A 19,650-nucleotide genomic window follows, 5' to 3' on the forward strand; every position below is an offset into this window, starting at 1 on the left:
CTCCACAAAGCGGGGCACCAGGAAGGCACTCTCGCACCTCGAGAAGCGAACAAATATGCGGGGAAACTCACGCGTCGCTCTTCTAAAGCACTGCCCCTCCCCCCTCACTTTTTCTTTTTGAATAAATTTCATCCCTGTTTCTAGCGATCAAACGCTTACCTTTTCGTTGCCGTCCTCATCGCACCGCCGTAGTGGAGCCCAGCCATGGCTACCATCGCCAAAAGCGCGGCGTTATTAGACTTCCCAGCACCGCGCAGAGGCCCAGAACAACAGGCGCTCGTTACACACGATGGGGGGGAGTACGCCTGCCCATTAGGGACGCCGCCGCGAGCCGGAGTTCCAGCAGGCCCCAGCGCACCGTCGAAACCAGACGCGCGCTAAACAAGGTCAGGCACCGTCGAGTAGCCGAAAGGAAGGATGGGGCACGAAGGCAGGAGGGCGCGAGGAGCACGGGAGTTGGCGGGCGGCGCTTTCCCGGGCCGAGCCATTGCGCTGCTTTGGCGCGCACGCGCACACGCACGCACGCACACGCACGCACGCACGCGCACGCACGCACACACACACACACACACACACGCGCGCGCGCGCGCGCGCGCGCGCGCGCATCTATGGCTCAGGGCTACACCTAAGCCATCAGGATAAGCTTCAGTATTTAGTTTCGACCACCAGAGGTTCAGTGACGACTTGCAGCCGGTAGTCGCGATTATGATCGCTATGAGAATATTACAGAATCTGCGTGCAATGTGTCTAAAAGATACATTCCGACGCCTGACAGCTATAAGTTCGTCCCCGCATCCATCTCAATACATTCCTCACCTACAACTGTTGGTTTCTCTGCCATCGCCGTCCCTCCCATGCACGTAATAATGACACATTTAGCATACCGTGTACCATGTTATTGTTACCGGGAGCCTGCCCACTGCCAATGCGCATGCGAAAATCACCTCGGCGGCGCCAGATGGCGCCACCCACCCGGCAGCTGCACGCATCGGGACCAATCAGCGCGTGCTCACTGGCAGTGGGCGGGATTCCGGTAACGGTAACACGGTATGTTAAAGGTGTCTAATGTTTGCTCAAACCTTTGCTCATCAGTAGCACTCCGTTTTATCCTGCTGTCAGTCAGTAACCACACCTCCGCCGGGACGGGTTTGGCAAAACACTTACCCTACGCGTTGCAGTAAATGTGAATATTTCTCCCTCTCTATCCCCCGCTTGCACTCTTGAACAGCGAAACCTAAACTTCGTAGGTGCCATCGCCCTGTGAAAGTTGTGCAGCGAAGGTAGAAGAAAGTGGCGCCACCGGTGCCCTCCCGAAAGAGGCTCTACGAGCAGCTTTGCTCGTAAAGCGTAAGGCTGCAAGACGAGGGTCAGCCGGTATAGGCTCCGTGCGCTGCAGATGGATGGATGGATGGATGGATGGATGGATGGATACGGCTTCTTTACATCGGGCGGTGGCTCAAGCCACCTAGCCATGTCTTGTGAAATTTTACTCCTGTCTTGCTTTTAGCCACCAATCAGATAACCTTCGCTTGGTTACGTCTAACCTCTTAAAATCCACTTTCCCTTCACTATCCCTAAACCCGAATGCCTTGGGTAAGTCAGCCCCGCTGCCTTCCACTGTAGGGTGAAGCCCTTTACAGAAAAGTATCAAGTGTTCAGCTGTTTCCTCCTCCTCTCCGCACGCAATGCACAAAGTGTCTATCTCCTGGTACCTGACTCTATACGTCTTAGTCCGCAAAACTCCAGTCCTGGCCTCAAACAACAAAGAACTTCCCCTACAATTATCATAGATATTTTCTTTGACAATTTCCTGTTTAAAGGTCCGGTATGTTTCCAGTGCCGATTTCGTCAGCATCCCTGTTTTCCACAAAGCTCTCTCTGTTCCTTTAACCTTTTTCTTAACCGATAATTGCTGATTAGCCCCCTTACTGCTGTCCAGATATTTGCTTGTCAATTTTCTAGTTCGCTTTCTCCATTTCGTGTCAACATTCTTTATATACAGGTATCTGAAAACTTTCCTAGCCCACCGCTTTTCCTCCATCCTTCTCAATCGTTCCTCAAATGCTATCTTACTGCTAGCCTCTCTGCTTTCGAAAGACGCCCATCCCATATCACCCTGTACCCCCTGATTTGGTGTATTGCCACGTGCTCCCAAAGCTAACCTCCCTACTCCCCGTTGCCTAATTTCCAGCCTTGCTTGAACATCTGGCCTCATACACAGGACCGCATTCCCGAAGGTCAGGCTAGGGACCATCACCCCTTTCCAGATCCCTCTTACCACCTCATACCTATTGTAATTCCACAGTGCCCTATTTTTCATGACAGCTGCATTCCTACTAGCTTTATTCATTACATATTTTTCATGCTCTGTCAGATACTCAACACTGTTATTTATCCACACCCCAAGATACTTGTACTCATTCACTACTTTTAGCACGAACTCCTGTATTCTATGCTCGCCGCCCTCTTCATTAAATATCATGACTGCAGATTTTTCCTTACTATACTTGAAGCCTAATCTATCTCCCTCTGTACTGCATATGTCTAACAACTTCTGCAGGTCTTCCTTGTTGTCAGCCATTATCACTATATCGTCCGCATATATTAGTCCCGGTAATGTCTGTTTAATCAATTCCCCTTGCTTGAAAAAAGATAGGTTGAAGCCTAGTCCGCTCCCCTCTAGCTTGGACTCCAAACCTTGCAGGTACAACATGAACAACAAAGGGGACAGAGGACATCCTTGTCTAAGCCCCCGCTGTATCTCTACAGGCCCTGATACATTTTTTCCCATTTTATGAGCACTCTGTTACCTCTATATATATCTTTTAAAAGATTAATTACTCCATTTTCCACATCCAATGTGCCCAATATGTCCCACAAATGCTCCTGAGTAACGTTGTCATAGGCTCCCCTAATATCCAGAAATGCTAGCAATAAGGGCCTATGTTCCTTTTCCGCAATTTCTATACACTGTGTCAATGAAAATAGATTGTCCTCCAACCTCCTTTGTTTCCGGAACCCATTCTGTAGTTCCCCTAACACCCCCTCGTTCTCCACCCAAGCCTGCAGTCTATCCTTTATAATTTGCATCACCACCCTGTAAACCACAGATGTCACTGTTATGGGGCGATAGTTACTTACGTCTGCTTTGTCCCCCTTTCCCTTATATATCATGTTCATTCTACTTAATCGCCATTCATCGGGGACTTTCTCATCCACTATCATTTTGTTCACTACCTGTATTAATGTTTGCTTGGATTTTGGTCCTAACTTCTTTATCAACATAATCGGGATACCATCTGGTCATGTTGATGTGCCACTAGGAACCTTCTTCTCTGCCCTTTCCCACTCTCCTTGCTCAAGTGAAGCTATTGCTGTAACCGGTCTATCCTCCTTCGATAAATTATGTACCACGTGCTTTGCTGAAAATTTTTCCGTCATCCTCGTTCCTATGTGTTTTATTGCTTCATCCCCTTCTAGTCGAATACCCTCATCTGTAACAATAAACCTTTGTTCTAGCCTAGTTTTATTACTCATTGCATTTAGATGTTTCCAGAATTTTTGGGCTGCTTTTCTATCCTTTTTATTTACTTTTGACATCCATTGGGCACCCTTTCTTCTAATTTTCTCATTAATCAAATAGGATGCGTCCCTTCTACACTTTATGAAGGTATCCCATTTTCTGTCTACTTCGGGTTTTGGTTCCCCCCTCTTCTTGGAATATCTGTGTTCCCTGGATGCTTCCTTGCGCTTTTCTACTGCCCTCTTCACCTCCTCATCCCACCAACTCTTGGGTTTGCATCTTTTCCCTTTTAGCTTTACTCGCACCTTAGCTAGCTCTAGCTCCAGTAATCGAGTTAATTTGGTATAAGTCCATTCTGTTTCACTATCCTCAAAAATTACTTTCTCGATTTGTTTGGCTGCTACTTCCAATTGCTTTTCTGAGTAAAAATTTCCCCCTGATTGTTTATCTTGCTTCAGTCCTACATTGCTTTTTCTTCTGAAGCTCAACTTGATACGCTTGTGGTCACTACCTAGACTTCTGGAACCATCTTCATCTATGCTCATTACCCCTAATCTGTTATACATCCTCTGTGACATTAGTGCATAATCTATCGTCGAGTGCAGACTCCCCGCCTCCCATGTTATGAGCCCTTCACACTTCTCAGTACTGTTGCACAAAACTAAATCATGCCTGTCACACATGTCCTGCAGCATGCTTCCTGTCGAATCCGTGTACCCATCCAGGTCTTCTATGTGTGCATTCATGCCGCCTAATATAATTATCTCTCCCTGTCCTCCTAGCTCATCAATGTCGCTTGCAATACATTCTAACATTTTCCTGTTTTCCTCTTTGGCATTAACCCCTGTCCACAGGTATACAAAGCCAAGGAGTGTTTGCTTGCCTGCCAGTGTTCCTTTTAGCCATAAATGTTCCCTGCATCCCAGTCTAACCCTTTGAAAATTCATACTTTTATGAATGAATGCCCCAATTCCACCTCCCTTTCTGCTGCCCTCTGTTCTATTGCAATATTCCCATGCGTAGTCTGGGTTACATGGTGGTTGCTCCATGTCTCTAAGATGTGTTTCCGCTAAACCATATACCATTAAATCCTCCTGTCTTAACCCAATGTCATAAAACCCAATGTCATAAAAGCTATAAAAACACTGCAGTCAAGGTAACAAATATATTTAAACGCTTTCCTCGGACATTGTGCATGATCGCTCATGCACAGAGGGTCTGCTGGAAATGACTGCACTGTGGAATTAAATTCGTGAGTGTGAGCTGGGAAACGGTTTACATTGACTGGGGTGTATTGAACGTGCCATCATTGGTAGGAGCTGCTTTATGTCTTTATGTAGAGCGAAGAAATGCGCTGAGTCAGTCACAGGAAATGGTCTACGGTGTAGTTCTTGGAGCTATCATATGAAGTCGAAGTCTTCGTTTGTTATGCTCATCTGTGGTTCAGCGTGTCAATTTTGTTTCTAGTTTTTTTTTCGTGCGTGCGTGTATCCTGTGGGAGCGACGTCGTACTTCTGAGAGTGCTTATGGTGTTTTTCACATTGTTTTACCTAAGCTTTTGTGTATTTATTTGCATCATTTTATTTCCTTCAGTGGTTTAAAATTTTGTATCTTTATTTGTTGCATTTATGAGATCTCAAATCCTTTTCTACACGAATAAAAAGAAAAATAGAGAGTGGTTCGAATTTCTCTATATATATTTCTTGGATTTCACAACATCGCTAAACCCTTAATTTCGGAAATTAATCTTTTGATTTTATTTGGGTTTATCGTCCCAATGCAACGCAGACTATAAGGGACGCAATAGTAGGAGGTTCGAGATAATTGCAACCACTTGGAGTTCTTTAACGTGCACTGACATCGCGCAGCACGCGGGGCTCTAAAATTTTGCTTTCACCGAAAATGCGACCGCCGCAACCAGCATCGAATACGAGTCATTTGGGTCAGCAGCTGAGCACCATAACCACTGAGCCACCGCGGCGGCCTTTCTATAGTTAAGTATTTACCAAAAGAGCAATACGACCAAAATAATTCATGTAACTGGTGTCTTCATGAGATTCCTGAAATGAAAGTCCTGTGGAAGATACTTAGGAAGAAACCCATCGTCTTTTTGTATGCTTAGAGCTATGCTTCTCTGAGAGGAATACAAAAAGTAAAGCAGTGTCTACCCTGCAGGATATAGAGCACTATCATCTGATATATATGTGTAGTAAGTTTGCGTTCTTCGCAATTCTAGCCGACCATTCACATAGTCGATGTCACAATGGATGTAAATTACATAGCTGAATTCATTATTTGGGTCAGAGCCTTGTTTCTCAAACTGTAAAGGTACTTATTAATCTCAATAAGCTAAACTGCGCTGCCGGATATTGCAGTGCCGTCGGGACTGCAACACAATCATGGTTGCTCGGAATGAGTGATCAGCAGTAGCAGTAGCAATGGTGGCGTCAAGGCTTTCAATGCCTTGAAATCCGCAGAGAAGTAGGCATTGACTTAGAATGGCAACGCGGTCAGTGCGCGTCTGCTATGCGGCCGGGCTGGCGGGAACGCATCGGGCATGGAGGAAGGCGCAGGGCCACCACTGCCAGTCTCGAGGGGGGCGCGCGCGCTCTCCCTTCGAGAAACCGGCCGTGACTGAGCGTCCGGTTAACGCGGTGAGTGCCACGAGGCGGCGCTGGCGACGTGGTCGCTGCTGGCGCCACCATACCAGCGCACGGAGCCCATACCTGCGCACAAAACTTTTCTGTAGTCGCGTTGTGTTTTCGCTTTTTCGCACGGTAGCCAGAAATCCATTTCCACTGCAAAAACGTCCTTGGCACGATACTAACGAGCAGATTCCGGAGCAGTGTCCTTCGGCATTCCAGGAATAAACGGGCGTGGAGAAGAAGGTGTCCCCACGATATGCACCGATCTGGACGCTGTCCGAAGGTTCATCCACGAGGCCAGTGGGAGCCGCGTGAGTTCGTTAGAAACACAGGATCGCAAGAACGCAGAAGTCGACTGACAGAGAACAGGCAGAAAATACAGGCGTTCGTTTCTTTAGACGCATTTGCTCTATAGCGGCCATGTTTAGTTAGGAATAAGGGCAACTTCGAATAAGGTGGGGTTTAACACTCCTCCCTGTGGAACATCGCGACCAGCCCGGCAACAACCAGCCACACAATCAGCTGCTGTCGGCATTCAAGCTGAACGACCACTGAGGTAACTGACAACAAATAGGATCGCCGACAGCCAAGTCGTTAAGCACATCAAGAATGGCACCGTGGAAAGCGTTGCCTTAAGCGCCTATCAGGCCCGAGAAGACGGACGCTGTCAGTCGTCGACGAATTTTGTCCTCCGTTCACCGACAGGCATACGACGTAGGCGGCGCTGTTGACTGAACAGCGCAAAAACGCTGTCGTTTCCGCCAGCTACTAAGCGGCCGACTTTCCACTGATCAAGATGAACCCCTGAAATACGCGACAGCAGCACATTTCGAGATCTCGCACAAATGCAAGGGCACGGAATACCAGACCCCATAGGGACCAGGAGCAAATGGGCGATAGGAAGCGGCGTCGGCCGTTGCCTTGACGCGTTTCGACAGCCGGCCATTGTCGGAGGACCTCACCTGGCCCGAGGCTGAACAATATTGCGGGAAGTTAGGCATGCCTTCTGTTTTCACGCAATGCGAGTGCCGACTCGAGGCGTCCATCGGGCGCACTGGCGCTGTGCTTCCGTCCCTGCATATGTTCGGACCTCTGTTCTGTCCAAATGGTCACCCTGTCCCAGTGCAGAGTAGCAGACCGGAGGGCCATGACCCAGACAGACATACCAGCTTTCTTTTGTAATTCTCTCGCAGCCTGCGATTTGCTACAAACAGTTCGCTATACTGAAGCTACAGACCTCCTTCACCCCGTGACGTCACGAAGAGGCGGTGGCGCTGATGTCAGCAGCGACTTTCGCATGGTAGGCAAAACAGATTCCGCCTGCCCGTGCCGACCGCAGCTGCCGGCGGCTGCATCAAGCCTGTGCATTGCAGAAGCAGCATGTATTGACCAGCTGCGTCACTGTTGGATCCGCGTAGTAGCATAAGAGGAAATTTAAATTAGCCTCGATAGGTTTCTCGCCGATAAATACCGCATTAGGAAACTGGATAACAGGCATTGGGCCACGGTAGTAAAGCGTCAAGTCTGGGAATCGATCGGCACTGCCACTCAATGCACTTAATAGCATATAAGTTACTGCGTTCATTCACGTGAACATCAGGATAGTAGGCTGATAATTGCGCAAGGAATAAAAGCCCATATGTAGCTTCGCAAGGAATAAAAGCACATATGTAGCTGCACACGTATTTATCACCTTGAGCCGGTGTGCACGGGGCGCCGGCATGTTCACTCGCCCACAAGGAATGCGTTCTTTTGTTAATAGCACAGCATGTTTTAATGGCGCGTTTTATGGCATTTAATATTTACTTGAAACTGTTTCTTGATATGACGACGTAATTATTTGATTCGAGTAGAAAGAAGTCTGGTAAGTTGTGTCAATCTTGCGCGGTCGCGTTGGCGTGCTTAGAATAGCGCACCTTAAGTGTGCTAAACGCCACATGCTTTTTCATTGCATCATGCATGTGTCACGTTTCATGAGGTAGTACATGATCGCCAAGCTTGTTTGGAAAGAAGCAGCCGCAGGTGTGCTACTAACAAACACGTGGCGAGATTGAGAGGGGACGCGGCAATGAAAGGTGTTTTCGTTATTTATGCATGCGATATGTAACTAAACTTGGTGCAAATATGAAATTGCTACGCTAGTTCCAGTAATGCCTTTTATTTTTAGCTATACCTGGTGCAGTTCAGGATAATTATAATTAACACCCTCGTCGGGTCACCCCAAGGTCTTAAATAATTGAGTAGTTAGTGCGCAATTGTTTTTATGCCAGCATGTACACAAAACCCTGTTCTGTATGATGACGCGATTAGTTCTTTTTCTAGATGATCAGTACTTATGCATGCATAGTTACATGAAAACGTTTCTTACAAAAAATAACTAACATAGTACTGCACGTGTAGGTAAAAGAATCGAGAGATTTATTACGCTCCTCAACGTCTCAGGAATAGTTTGCGACAAATAGAATCATTCTATTTTCATGCGCTACGAAATTACAAAGGTGTGAGTGATGCCAATCGCAGAAAAAGTGAAAAAGAAAAAGGGTTTATTTCCTCATTTTCGGCCTCCTCGCTTTCGCTTTGGTCAAAGAAATGCGGCACTGAAATCAAAGAAAACCTCAAAGAAATTGCCTCACAATTTTCTACGACCACACATCTAAAAAGCGTAATTTATAGACCTCCATTGAATATTTTGCTATATTTTTTCACCACAAAACTGAAGACCCCATGCAGGGATAGGAAAGAAAATAATTGCAGAAATCAAAAATTTTCAACAATTCGACAAGTTTATTAAGGGGAGAAGTCGGCCTGGCTGGTGCGTGATCCTGCTGCTAAAAACAGCGCTTAAGCGAGACAGAAGAGATTGGGGACACGACACTGTCCCCACTTTTCGCACAGCGCGACACGTACATATGTCAGCAGACGGTGAGCGCACGTCTGCTCCGCCGAAACAGCGCCAGAAGTTCCCCTCACTACTGTCCCGAAGTGAAATCATTCGTGCAAGTGCAGTGTGTCAGAAAGTTGCTACTTTATTTAATGCCTAGCGTAGAAATCAACGGTTGAAACGTTTTCTAGACGTTTACTACTAACCATATATGCAATACACAGTGGCAAACTATTTCTCTGAATACGCCGCACGCGGCCAACGCGACCTCGTCGACTTCGAGAAATTACTAAGTTGGAAGCATCAACCATTGATGTGATTCGCAGAAACTGGAAACGCGCCTATAACCCTTGAAAACCCGCGCTCAACACCTCTCCGCGATGCCACTCCCCGACCTTTTGGCAATCGCGAGCCCGCTAGCGACTGCAGCGCCACGTCGTTTGTTTGCAAGCATGCAGGAGGTCTAGCCTCGGCTTTGCAGTTCCCCTCCGTCGAAACGCGCCACAACCTTCAAGCCGCAGGAACGAGAGCTCACAGAAACGCGTGACTTGGCATAAATATGGTCGCAAACTCCACCAATGCTGGGGCGCTGCAGAAGCCGCCGCAAGCGAGGGACAAACGCAGGCGGACCCGGCGAGCATCCGCTCGGCGGCAATAGAAGGCGCCTCTTTCGCACCGACAGCCCTCCAAAGGCTGCGACTTGCACTCAGCTTGCAGGCTCGCTTCAGACGACTCGTTTCTCGTGCGGTCGTTGGCTCGGCTGCTGTGTGGGTCAACCGAGCTATTAAAAAAAGAAGAAAAAAAACGTTCCTGTTGTCAATGGTACAAGCTTCCCTCCGGGATGGTGCTCGGATTCTCTCGGGTGAAATGCTTGAACAGGTATTTGACCCACCTTACAGTCAGTCTCCCCGGGCTATCTCCCTCTCCTTGGCAGCCTACTCGCATTCAGACAATCTGGCCCTTACCTTCAAAGACATCACCGATCACTACAGGTAGGAGCACCGGCGCTACCCGGCCCCTTGTAAGGGACTGGATCGTGCTGACCAGCGCCTCCTCATCAAAATTCTCACCAACACTGCTCGGCGGTGCTTAAAGGGGCTGTGAAGGGGGCTCTAATAAAGTTGCGGCATGCCTGGGATATTGAAGCATGCCGCTTCACGAATAGTGTCCAGCAAGAATTTTTTTTTTAATGCGCTTTGTAGAAGCTGAGTTATCTCTAGTTAAAATTTGAATTTCAGCGTCTTCGCGCTTTTCCCTCTCCTCTCGTCACTTTTTGCACGCTGGAAGGTAGGCGCTCCTTCGCCGACCCGCCTCTAGGAGCGGAGCTTCCCGACCCGCCGGAGATAAGCGGCTTATTGGCCGCGGCCATGGTAGCTGCCTGACGTCTGAAAGAATCTAACCAATGGCCACCTCTCACCTTGTCTACGCAGATGCGGGGGACGGTGGAGGGTGCGAGCATGAAAAAGTCGCCGGGAAGGGCTCGCCAACTTTGACGCGCGATTGTGGGTCGTCTGCTGCGGTGGGCTCGGTAGCTGTGCCATGTCGCAGCCTCCTCATCCACTGGTTTTCGCTACGCAGGTGCTCGCGCCTGCCTTTGCCTACATCTTCCCAGCCATCTTCGACACTTCGTGGCTTGTTCTACCGGACCCAGAGCGGCCGGTCTGCGTCGGGTACAACGGACCATTCAGTTTGAGCAGCGCAGATGCATCGGTGAAAAGAGCGCCCCCTTCCTGGACCCTCGACATCGGATGGCAAGCGCAACCGCCAGCGACAACATCGACCCTGTCAACATATAAAGAGCACCGCCTTCCGCCCGCGCTCTGTGGGCTCGGTAGCTGTGCCATGTCGCAGCCTCCTCATCCACTGGTTTTCGCTACGCAGGTGCTCGCGCCTGCCTTTGCCTACATCTTCCCAGCCATCTTCGACACTTCGTGGCTTGTTCTACCGGACCCAGAGCGGCCGGTCTGCGTCGGGTACAACGGACCATTCAGTTTGAGCAGCGCAGATGCATCGGTGAAAAGAGCGCCCCCTTCCTGGACCCTCGACATCGGATGGCAAGCGCAACCGCCAGCGACAACATCGACCCTGTCAACATATAAAGAGCACCGCCTTCCGCCCGCGCTCTGTGGGCTCGGTAGCTGTGCCATGTCGCAGCCTCCTCATCCACTGGTTTTCGCTACGCAGGTTAGTCCATCATACTGCCTCTTTTCTAAAAAATGTAGTGACCGTTGCCTGGTACAGCTTCCGAGCCTGCAGTGTTGCATTTCTATTGCTGGTGAATGCTTTTCTGTTGTAAAATATCTTCTTCTTTTGTCCGGAGATGTTGAGATGAACCCTGGTCCGGACAAACTTGATAGTGTTCTTGCTGAACTCAAGAAGTTGTCAGCCGGTCAAGGCCAAATAATCGCGGATGTACAGGACCTTAAAGGTCAGATGCGTTCTGTCGACCAAACCATTTCCGACCTGAGCAAACGCCTAGCAGACCTGGAAAGCCTCTTTCAGGACATTGCTACCCTAAAATCTGATCTAGAATCCGTCAATTCCATTGCCGCCGGGACGGCAGCTCTTGTTACTAACCTTGAGGCCCGAATAGACGACACAGAAAACAGATCACGCCGCAACAACCTGATATTCTATGGCCTTCCAGACTCCAATCCCCGCGAATCATTCATCGAATCTGAAGAAATAATAATTAAGCACTGTCAGAATAAGTTAAAGTTAACCTTAGAGCCCAGTCAGATAGAGCGTGCCCATCGCTTGGGACGCCATAACGAGGACCGCCAACGGCCAATTATAGCAAAATTCGTCTCCTTCAAAACCAAAGAAACTATCCTTTCCAAAGGTCCTATGCTGAAGGACACGAACTATAGCATTGGAGAAGATTTTACCCGCTCTGTTCAAAAAGCCCGCAAACATCTTGTCGCATTTGCAAGAGCAGAAACTGGACCGTTTTCTTTGCGGTACAAGACCCTATTTCTCGGCAAAAAACGCTACACTTTTGATGCTGCCACCGAAATGGTGAAAGAAATAGCATAGCGCTCACCGCACAATCGTCACTTATCTAATCCACGCCATACCTCCCCTCGACAGAATATTTCTTTTTCGGTTATCTATACTAATATACGCAGTCTGCTTTCAAAGTGCGATAGTGTATCCAGCCTTGTATCTTCAACAGGCTCTAACCTGCTTGTGCTGACAGAGACTTGGCTGACCGATAATGTGGGCGACACTGAAGTTCTGTGCAACTTACCTAATTTTAACCTTTTCCGTGCCGATCGCAAAGTCCCCCGAGGAGGAGGCGTCCTTATCGCTACCAGCAATCAACTACAGTGTTCCCACATTAACATCGAATCTGACCTCGAAATATTATGGCTGCTTTGTCGCGCCACGCCAGTGTCTATACTAATTGGTGTTTGTTATAGGCCCCCCCACAATAACCCCGAATTCCCTCGAAAGCTGCACAACATTCTGAACCAACTTACAACAAAACAACCTAATGCACACGTGCTCCTTTTTGGAGATTTTAACTATCCTGACATAGATTGGAATAACCCTCATCAGCCTATTTTTAGACAGCATGAATCACAGGAGTTTGTGGATGTGTGCTTAAATTTTAATCTTACTCAATTAGTAACCCAGCCTACACGCATCGCCGGAGACACCGCAAACATTCTTGACCTTATACTATCTAGCCACCCCGAATGCCTCAACTCCATTACTTATCTCCGGGAAATTAGTGATCACAAAGTCATCCATGCGTCTTTTACCTTCACTCCAACAATAAAAGAAACTTCCAAAAAAACAATCACCCTTTATAACAAAGGTAACTATGAGGCTATAAACAGGGCGTTGGAAGCTTATTTCCCATCTTTTCAGCACTCTTTCCCGGAACAAACCATCCACGAAAATTGGTCGATGTTTATTCATAAAATCAACGAACTTACTAACAAATATGTTCCCAAATGCAGCTTCCGCGCAACCAAACAGAAACCATGGTTTACCAAGGCTCTAGGAAGACTAGAAAACAAAAAGAAACGCTTGTTCCGCAGTGCTAAACAGACTGGAAATGACTACGCATGGGAAAAATATTACGCTGCCGAAAAGACATACCTGGTCGCAGTAAAAAACGCTAAACGCTCATTTTATCATACTGACCTTCCCAACATACTTAAAGATAACCCGACTAAATTCTGGCAGCTTTTAAATCCGCAATCTATACGCACTATTACCTTAACTGATGATTCCGGGCGTGCTGTTTCTGATGTCGAGTGTGCTAACATATTTAATTCTGCCTTCGCATCTGTATTCACTCATGAACAGGAACCGCCCCCCCTCATGACAGCAAATGACCAAAGAAGTTTAATGCCAGCCGTTACTTTCTCTGAGGCCGGCATATCATGTCTCATAGATAAACTAAAACTGTCATCATCTGCCGGCTTTGACGAAATCAACACCAAGGTACTAAAAAACGTTAACCATACTTCTGCCAAATTTTTATGCCTGCTGTTCTCACAGTCTCTTTCTACAGGTGTCATACCCCATGACTGGAAAGTGGGGAAGGTTGTTCCGGTCCACAAGTCGGGTAACAAAGATTCACCACTTAATTACCGACCCATATCACTCACCAGCATACCATGTAAACTCATGGAACACGTCATTTATTCTTTAACAATGCATTTTCTGGATTCAAATAACTTTTTTCACCCATCGCAGCACGGATTTCGCAAAGGATACTCATGTGAAAGTCAACTAGCACTTTACGTTCATGACTTGCATGCCAATCTTGATGCTAACCTCCAAACTGACGCAATTTTTCTCGACTTCGCTAAAGCATTTGACAAGGTACCTCATAACCACTTATTTCTGAAACTCTCTCGCCTAAACTTGCATCCCGACATACTAGCATGGATAAAAGAATTCTTAACTCACCGCTTCCAATCAGTCGTTGTCAATAACCAAATGTCTGACCTCCTACCAGTCTCCTCAGGCGTGCCCCAAGGATCCGTCCTTGGGCCACTCTTGTTTCTAATTTATATTAACGACCTACCTGAGAAATTAGATTGCCATATTCGGATGTTTGCTGATGATTGTGTTATTTACAGAACAGTCACTAACACCTTTGACCAACAATCCCTTCAAAATAATTTAACTCATGTACAAGACTGGTGCAGTGAATGGCTAATGACACTTAACACAAGTAAATGCAAATATATGTCGTTCCATCGTCGCCGTTACCCTCTTCTGTTCCAATACAGCATATCTAACGTTCCTCTCGATCTTGTCCAATCATACAAATACCTTGGTGTTCATATTTGTCATGATCTTACATGGAATACGCATATTTCAAACATCATATCATCCGCCAACAGAACACTAGGATTCTTAAAGCGTCACCTACGCTCTGCACCTCAGCATGTCAAGCTCCTCGCATACAAATCATTAGTCCGATCAAAACTAGAATACGCATCTCCCATCTGGTCTCCAAAGCAAGCATATCTCTAATTCAATTGAAGCAGTTCAAAACCGAGCAACTAGATTCATTCATTCATCGTATTCTTTTGATATCAGCATATCATCCCTCAAATCACAGTCCAGCCTACCTACCCTTGCTCATCGCCGCTACATTGCTAGTTTATGTTTGTTTCACAAGTTTTTTTACTCTGAGCTACGACAGGAACCCTACATCTGCGCACCACCACCACGCATCTCCCTCCGCACCGGCCATCAGCAGCAAGTGTCACGACCTCGCGCCCGCACCACTACATTTTCTTCATCATTCTTCCCCCGGACCGCGAACGACTGGAACGGCCTTCCCCGTGAACTTGCTGCTATCACATGCCAATCATTGTTCATCGAAGAAATCACGCGTGTACTTGCTTAGTGATAATCTTATATTTGTATAACTTTCAACTTATCTGTTTAGTCTTTCTGTTTTTCATTTCTGTGTGCCCCACCCCTTATGTAATACCCTCTAACGAGGGTTTTTAAGGTATTAAAGTGAAGTGAAGTGAAGTGAAGAGTATTATTTGGCTCTGGTTTTCATGACAACACAGTGCAGTGATTAAGTGAATTAATGTCCTCTCCTCTGAAAACGTTTGAGAGCCCCTTTAAGCATTCCAACCCATCATTTGAAGGCGCCTGCCAGTTCTGGGGGGAGGTGGCTGACACCTTCCGCGTGGTTTGGGCGTGCCAATCAAACCCATCTGCCCCCCCCCCCCCCCCCCCCCCAATCCCGACCCGAGAGGACTGGGAGGCGACCTCAAGACCCAAAAGGCCTTGGTTCAACGGACGAGGGCGGCGTTGCTTGCAAATGCTGCCCCGGACTAGGGGCTCCATCTAGCATTGTGAGTGGAGGGGGCCAATAGGGCGCTAACCCAATCACCTCTCTGTAACCATTTAATGGTTAACAAATGTTTTCCACCACCACCACCATACACTCTAAATAGAAGCGAGTCAAAAGAGAGTAAGATGTCCTCCTTTCATAATAAAGAGTGAGCTGCAGGACAGATTAGCCCCTTCCTACTCCCGTAGAGGAGTGCTCGTGTTCAAAACTCACCCGGAGGAAAACGCCTCATGTCATGGCACTACTTGGGCAAAGCTGCCTTGACGCCCCTGAAATCCATCATCATCATCATTGAATAGACGACGAGCATTTTAAAGCACCGTGCCGGGAAAAAGGCCGCGTCAGTGCACACGTGGCGAGCAAGCGAAGGCCGAGAGTTTCCTGTTACAACAACGGCCACGTCTGCTCGGCACGACAGAATACACAGTCGACGCATCGGAGAGATCCGACTCGAGGCCAGAATGAAAATGTCTGAGCGAGAGCAAGCTCCCACGCAAGCACAGGAATGTCGGACTGGACGGCCAGCTGCGTGGCTCGTCACGCCGTAAAAAAAAAATCGCGGCATATGCCAGACGCAATCAGCGCGCACGCAACTGGAGTGCACGCGTCACTAAACGTTGAAGATGCACTAAATGCCTATCGCTGCCAAACGAGGAAGAATACCAGTAGCACTAGTCAGAACTGCGTGCTGTATTTGGCGGTTAGTGGCGCAGCGACAACTCGCGACATAATGAGCCAAACACAATGTGGTTATTGAATGTTATTAGTTATGGTCAGGCATTAAGAACTTACTTCGCGGATATTTTTAAATGTTAGGTCCATGGATGTGAGCTACAGTAATGTGAGCGCGAAATATCTCAAGGACGCGCTAAACTTGCGGGAATTCTTTCGTTCCCCCGCCATGGTGGCTTAGTGGCTATGACCTTTGGCTACTGAGGCCAAGGTAGCGGGATCGACTCCCGGTCGCGGCGGTCGCATTTCGATGGAGGAGACATGCAGAAGATGGCCTGGTGCTGTGCACTGTCGATGCGCATTAAATAACCATTGCAATGCCGTGTGATTTAATATATGGACCCAAGATATTAAGCTTATTTTTGGAATGTGGCGGAGTGCTTGAAGCTTGCTTCACCTCCGCCACGGGTTGCCCGGTATTGCACTGCCTTCGGGATCGGCCCGGGATGCGATAGCGCGCGTCTTTTCAATTGAATCTTTGCGCTCCTATCTTTCAACTCACCTACTTACAGCACGTGGCAGCGATTGTGGCTCAGCTTGAGCCAGTGGGCAGGCCCGTACACTTTCCTTTTCATTCTTCCTGTCAACAACAGCAAGCAAGCAAAGGACCCTAGGCGGTCGAAATTAATCGCCAGCCTTTCCACAACGGCTTCATTCACAGCCCCATGTACACGTTTCGGGCGTTAACTAAACCCCACACACATCACGGCACACAAGTCTTCTTTCCTTGCCTTACGCGATAATCTCCCGATGGGCGGCATTAAAAGCAAACTGCGGCGGCTAGCAAAACTGCGAGCACAGAAGAGCACGAGGCGAAGGAGGTGCACTCTAAACAAGAATACGCCAATATGGGAGTAGAAAAAAAAAAGGGATTAAGATGTCCCCTAGCGCTCCTTTGATAAAATGGAGTACGCCAGGAGAGAGCTTAATCCCTTTTCCCTCCTTTCTGGTAGGGAGTGTGCTTGCAAGCACCTGGCGCGTGCACATTCGCAGCGCCCAAATACACGCGAAAGAGGAGCGGGGGGGGGGGCGTCGCAGTAGTGCGCAACTTCCGCCGGGGTCAACGACTCGCGGCACTGGGAGATTAGGTCGCCGCGCCCGGGCATACACATGTGGGCACTTGTTACCTCCACTCGGGGGACGAAAACAGCGACAGAAGGTTGAGGGGGCGACGCGCGTGCTTCCGCATTTCTCGCGAACCTTTATCGCGGGGCCGCCGAGATACACACGCCGCGAAGCGTCGACGGGGAATGGAAAAGAAAAGCGCTTCCGCGCACAGGATGCTTCTCGTATATGGGCAATTACTACGCGATTTAACGTATACCGGCTGTAACGGGGGTGAAACAGGCCGGAAAATATTCGAATAGCGTCTGTTGGCAAAAAAAGCTTCGCCTTTAAGAGCAGGACGCGTGTTGCAGCATTGCCAAGGAATCCCCGGAACGCCACCGTCCTGCGGTGCGACAGAGTTGTTACAGCATGAAAGAAGCCGTCGAATGCCGTTGCAAAATGAAACGTGCATTTACCTACTACCGATTCATTGATCGGGCTACGCAGAGAGATACAGTTCAGTGTTATCTTCATAAAGGCCCCCTACTTCCGGGGGTGAGAGGAGTCAGTTCAAAGTATTCCAGGGTGGGGGAGATGAAAGCACTCAAGGTCTGACTCGATATCCGGATAAATTCTGCGGCACTTGACTCGAAAGGCGATGCGAGACTACTTCTCCGCTCAGCTCACTACACTGCGCCCCAGCTACTGAATCACTCAGCTACACGACTGCGGTGAGCTTTCCTGTCCGATGCTGCGGCTGGCAATAAACTCACTGCCAATCGCGGGGACATCGCTCGGTTCCGCGCCGCGCTGAGCAGCGCGTTGATACGATGCAAGCATGAAGGCACAGGGAAAGACAGCAAGGCTCTCGTGTGTACGGTAGGGTTGGCGCGAAAGCGTCACCGCACGGGACACATGAGAGCAAGTACGAAGACCGACTCACGGAGGCCACCGGCGAGATCTAGCGCTGCGCTCACAGTTTGTACCCTCGAAAAACAATACCGTGAGAGCCCTTGGCGAGCGGCTATTTACATAAACCAAAGCGCTGTGCGGACTGGACAGACAAAGGGGGAGGAAGGACAGTAAAGAAAAACATGCTCGCACTCGCGCCGCGGAGGCTCTCACGAAGACTTGCGACACTGGAAGACTGTACACTGCAAATTTTTTTTAACAACAAAATCACTTTTCAGATGTCAAATCAGGAAACGCGTTCTTTGCAACGCTTACGAATAACAGATAGCAATAGACGTTTTTAGCATTCTGGACACGTATTAGCGGAGATATATGTCCGCCTGGCCCCACCCATGTCACTGCGCGTGCGCGGGCGTCGCCTGGCAAACTGGTGTAAGTCTCCGCTAAGACGCCTAATATTCCAGACATTTCGTCCTTACGTACATAAAGAACCCCTTTAAAACGGTTTCTTTAAAAAAATAAATTTGTGATTAGAACCGAAAGTTGTAACACCACCCTCGAAGAACAACCATCCCGCGAAGAACATTTTCTGGGCAGTGGCAGGTGTTTGGTGCGGCTGGACCTTGCTCCAGCGCGCGCTCTCCGTCGCGGAGCGGCGCTGGGCGCGTAGGCGCTCCGCCGTACGCCTAGGATGTGTGCATCGAGTTGGGGCGCGACGGGCGTCGAAAAAAGGCATCCACCTCCATGCTCCCTCTGCTGGCGCATTCCCGCTCTCGAGCCGACCGAATGAACTTATCAAGCGCGAATGAAGGGGATTTGGGAGGCGCTGAAAGGACAACTTAAACCGCGTAGAAAAGTTCCAGGAACCTGAGAGAGGTTCAAGCCACGAAGAAAAGAGTCCCCGAGAGCCCCGCGGTCCTCCTATTGTTGTAAACCGGACCCCACTTCCTACTTGCGCGCGCGCTCAGGCCCTGCTCCCTGCTCGCGCCCTGCTCGCGCCTGCGCGCGCGTCGCGCTTTGCGCATGCGCAGACAGGATCCAGCGTACGCCCGTGCGCGTAGCCACTCTGCCGGTACGCGTAGGATGTGTCCATCGAGTGCGTGAGGCAGTTACAGCGCCTTTCCTTCACCGAGAACCTAGCTCTCTCCATCTACGAGCTCGACACACTGCGCTCGTTTATTCAAAACGCCCACTCGACTCAGAGAACCATCGTCGCGTGAGGGAACAAAGGGAGAACAATTTGGAAGTCCCCGGGCATATATTCCCATACCCTTCAAGAAAGTGTGCACGACAAACCAGTCAGCCGCCCGCGCCGCCCGCGGAAAGTGACGGCACACGCGGGGCCGTCGGCCACCGCCAGGGGGCACTTTCGTCAACATCCGGCCGTCGCGACCGAAGTGAAACGGGCATCCCCAGGCTGCGATACACACGCAGCCCGTTCCCCTCGAACGACCGCCGTCCGAGTGCAAGGTGGTGGTGGTGGTCGTTGCTATGAAGGGGGGGGGGGGGGGGAGGATGATAAAAAAGCAACTACCCCTGGCGGGACACGTACCCGCAAGGTCCCATG

The 19,650-nt window shown here is 49.0% G+C and overlaps 1 protein-coding gene and 1 pseudogene across 1 annotated transcript in view; one reads left to right on the forward strand and one right to left on the reverse strand.

Annotated features, from left to right (window-relative positions):
- Positions 1-19,650, reverse strand: part of crb (cell polarity complex component crumbs) — a 275,406-nt gene that overhangs the window by 216,901 nt on the left and 38,855 nt on the right. The gene's annotated exons all lie outside the window — the stretch shown is intronic.
- On the forward strand, positions 16,472-16,567 carry LOC144116654 (U2 spliceosomal RNA; annotated as a pseudogene).

Source organism: Amblyomma americanum, chromosome 1, assembly GCF_052857255.1.
Source record: "Amblyomma americanum isolate KBUSLIRL-KWMA chromosome 1, ASM5285725v1, whole genome shotgun sequence".
NCBI classification, from domain to species: Eukaryota; Metazoa; Arthropoda; class Arachnida; order Ixodida; family Ixodidae; genus Amblyomma; species Amblyomma americanum.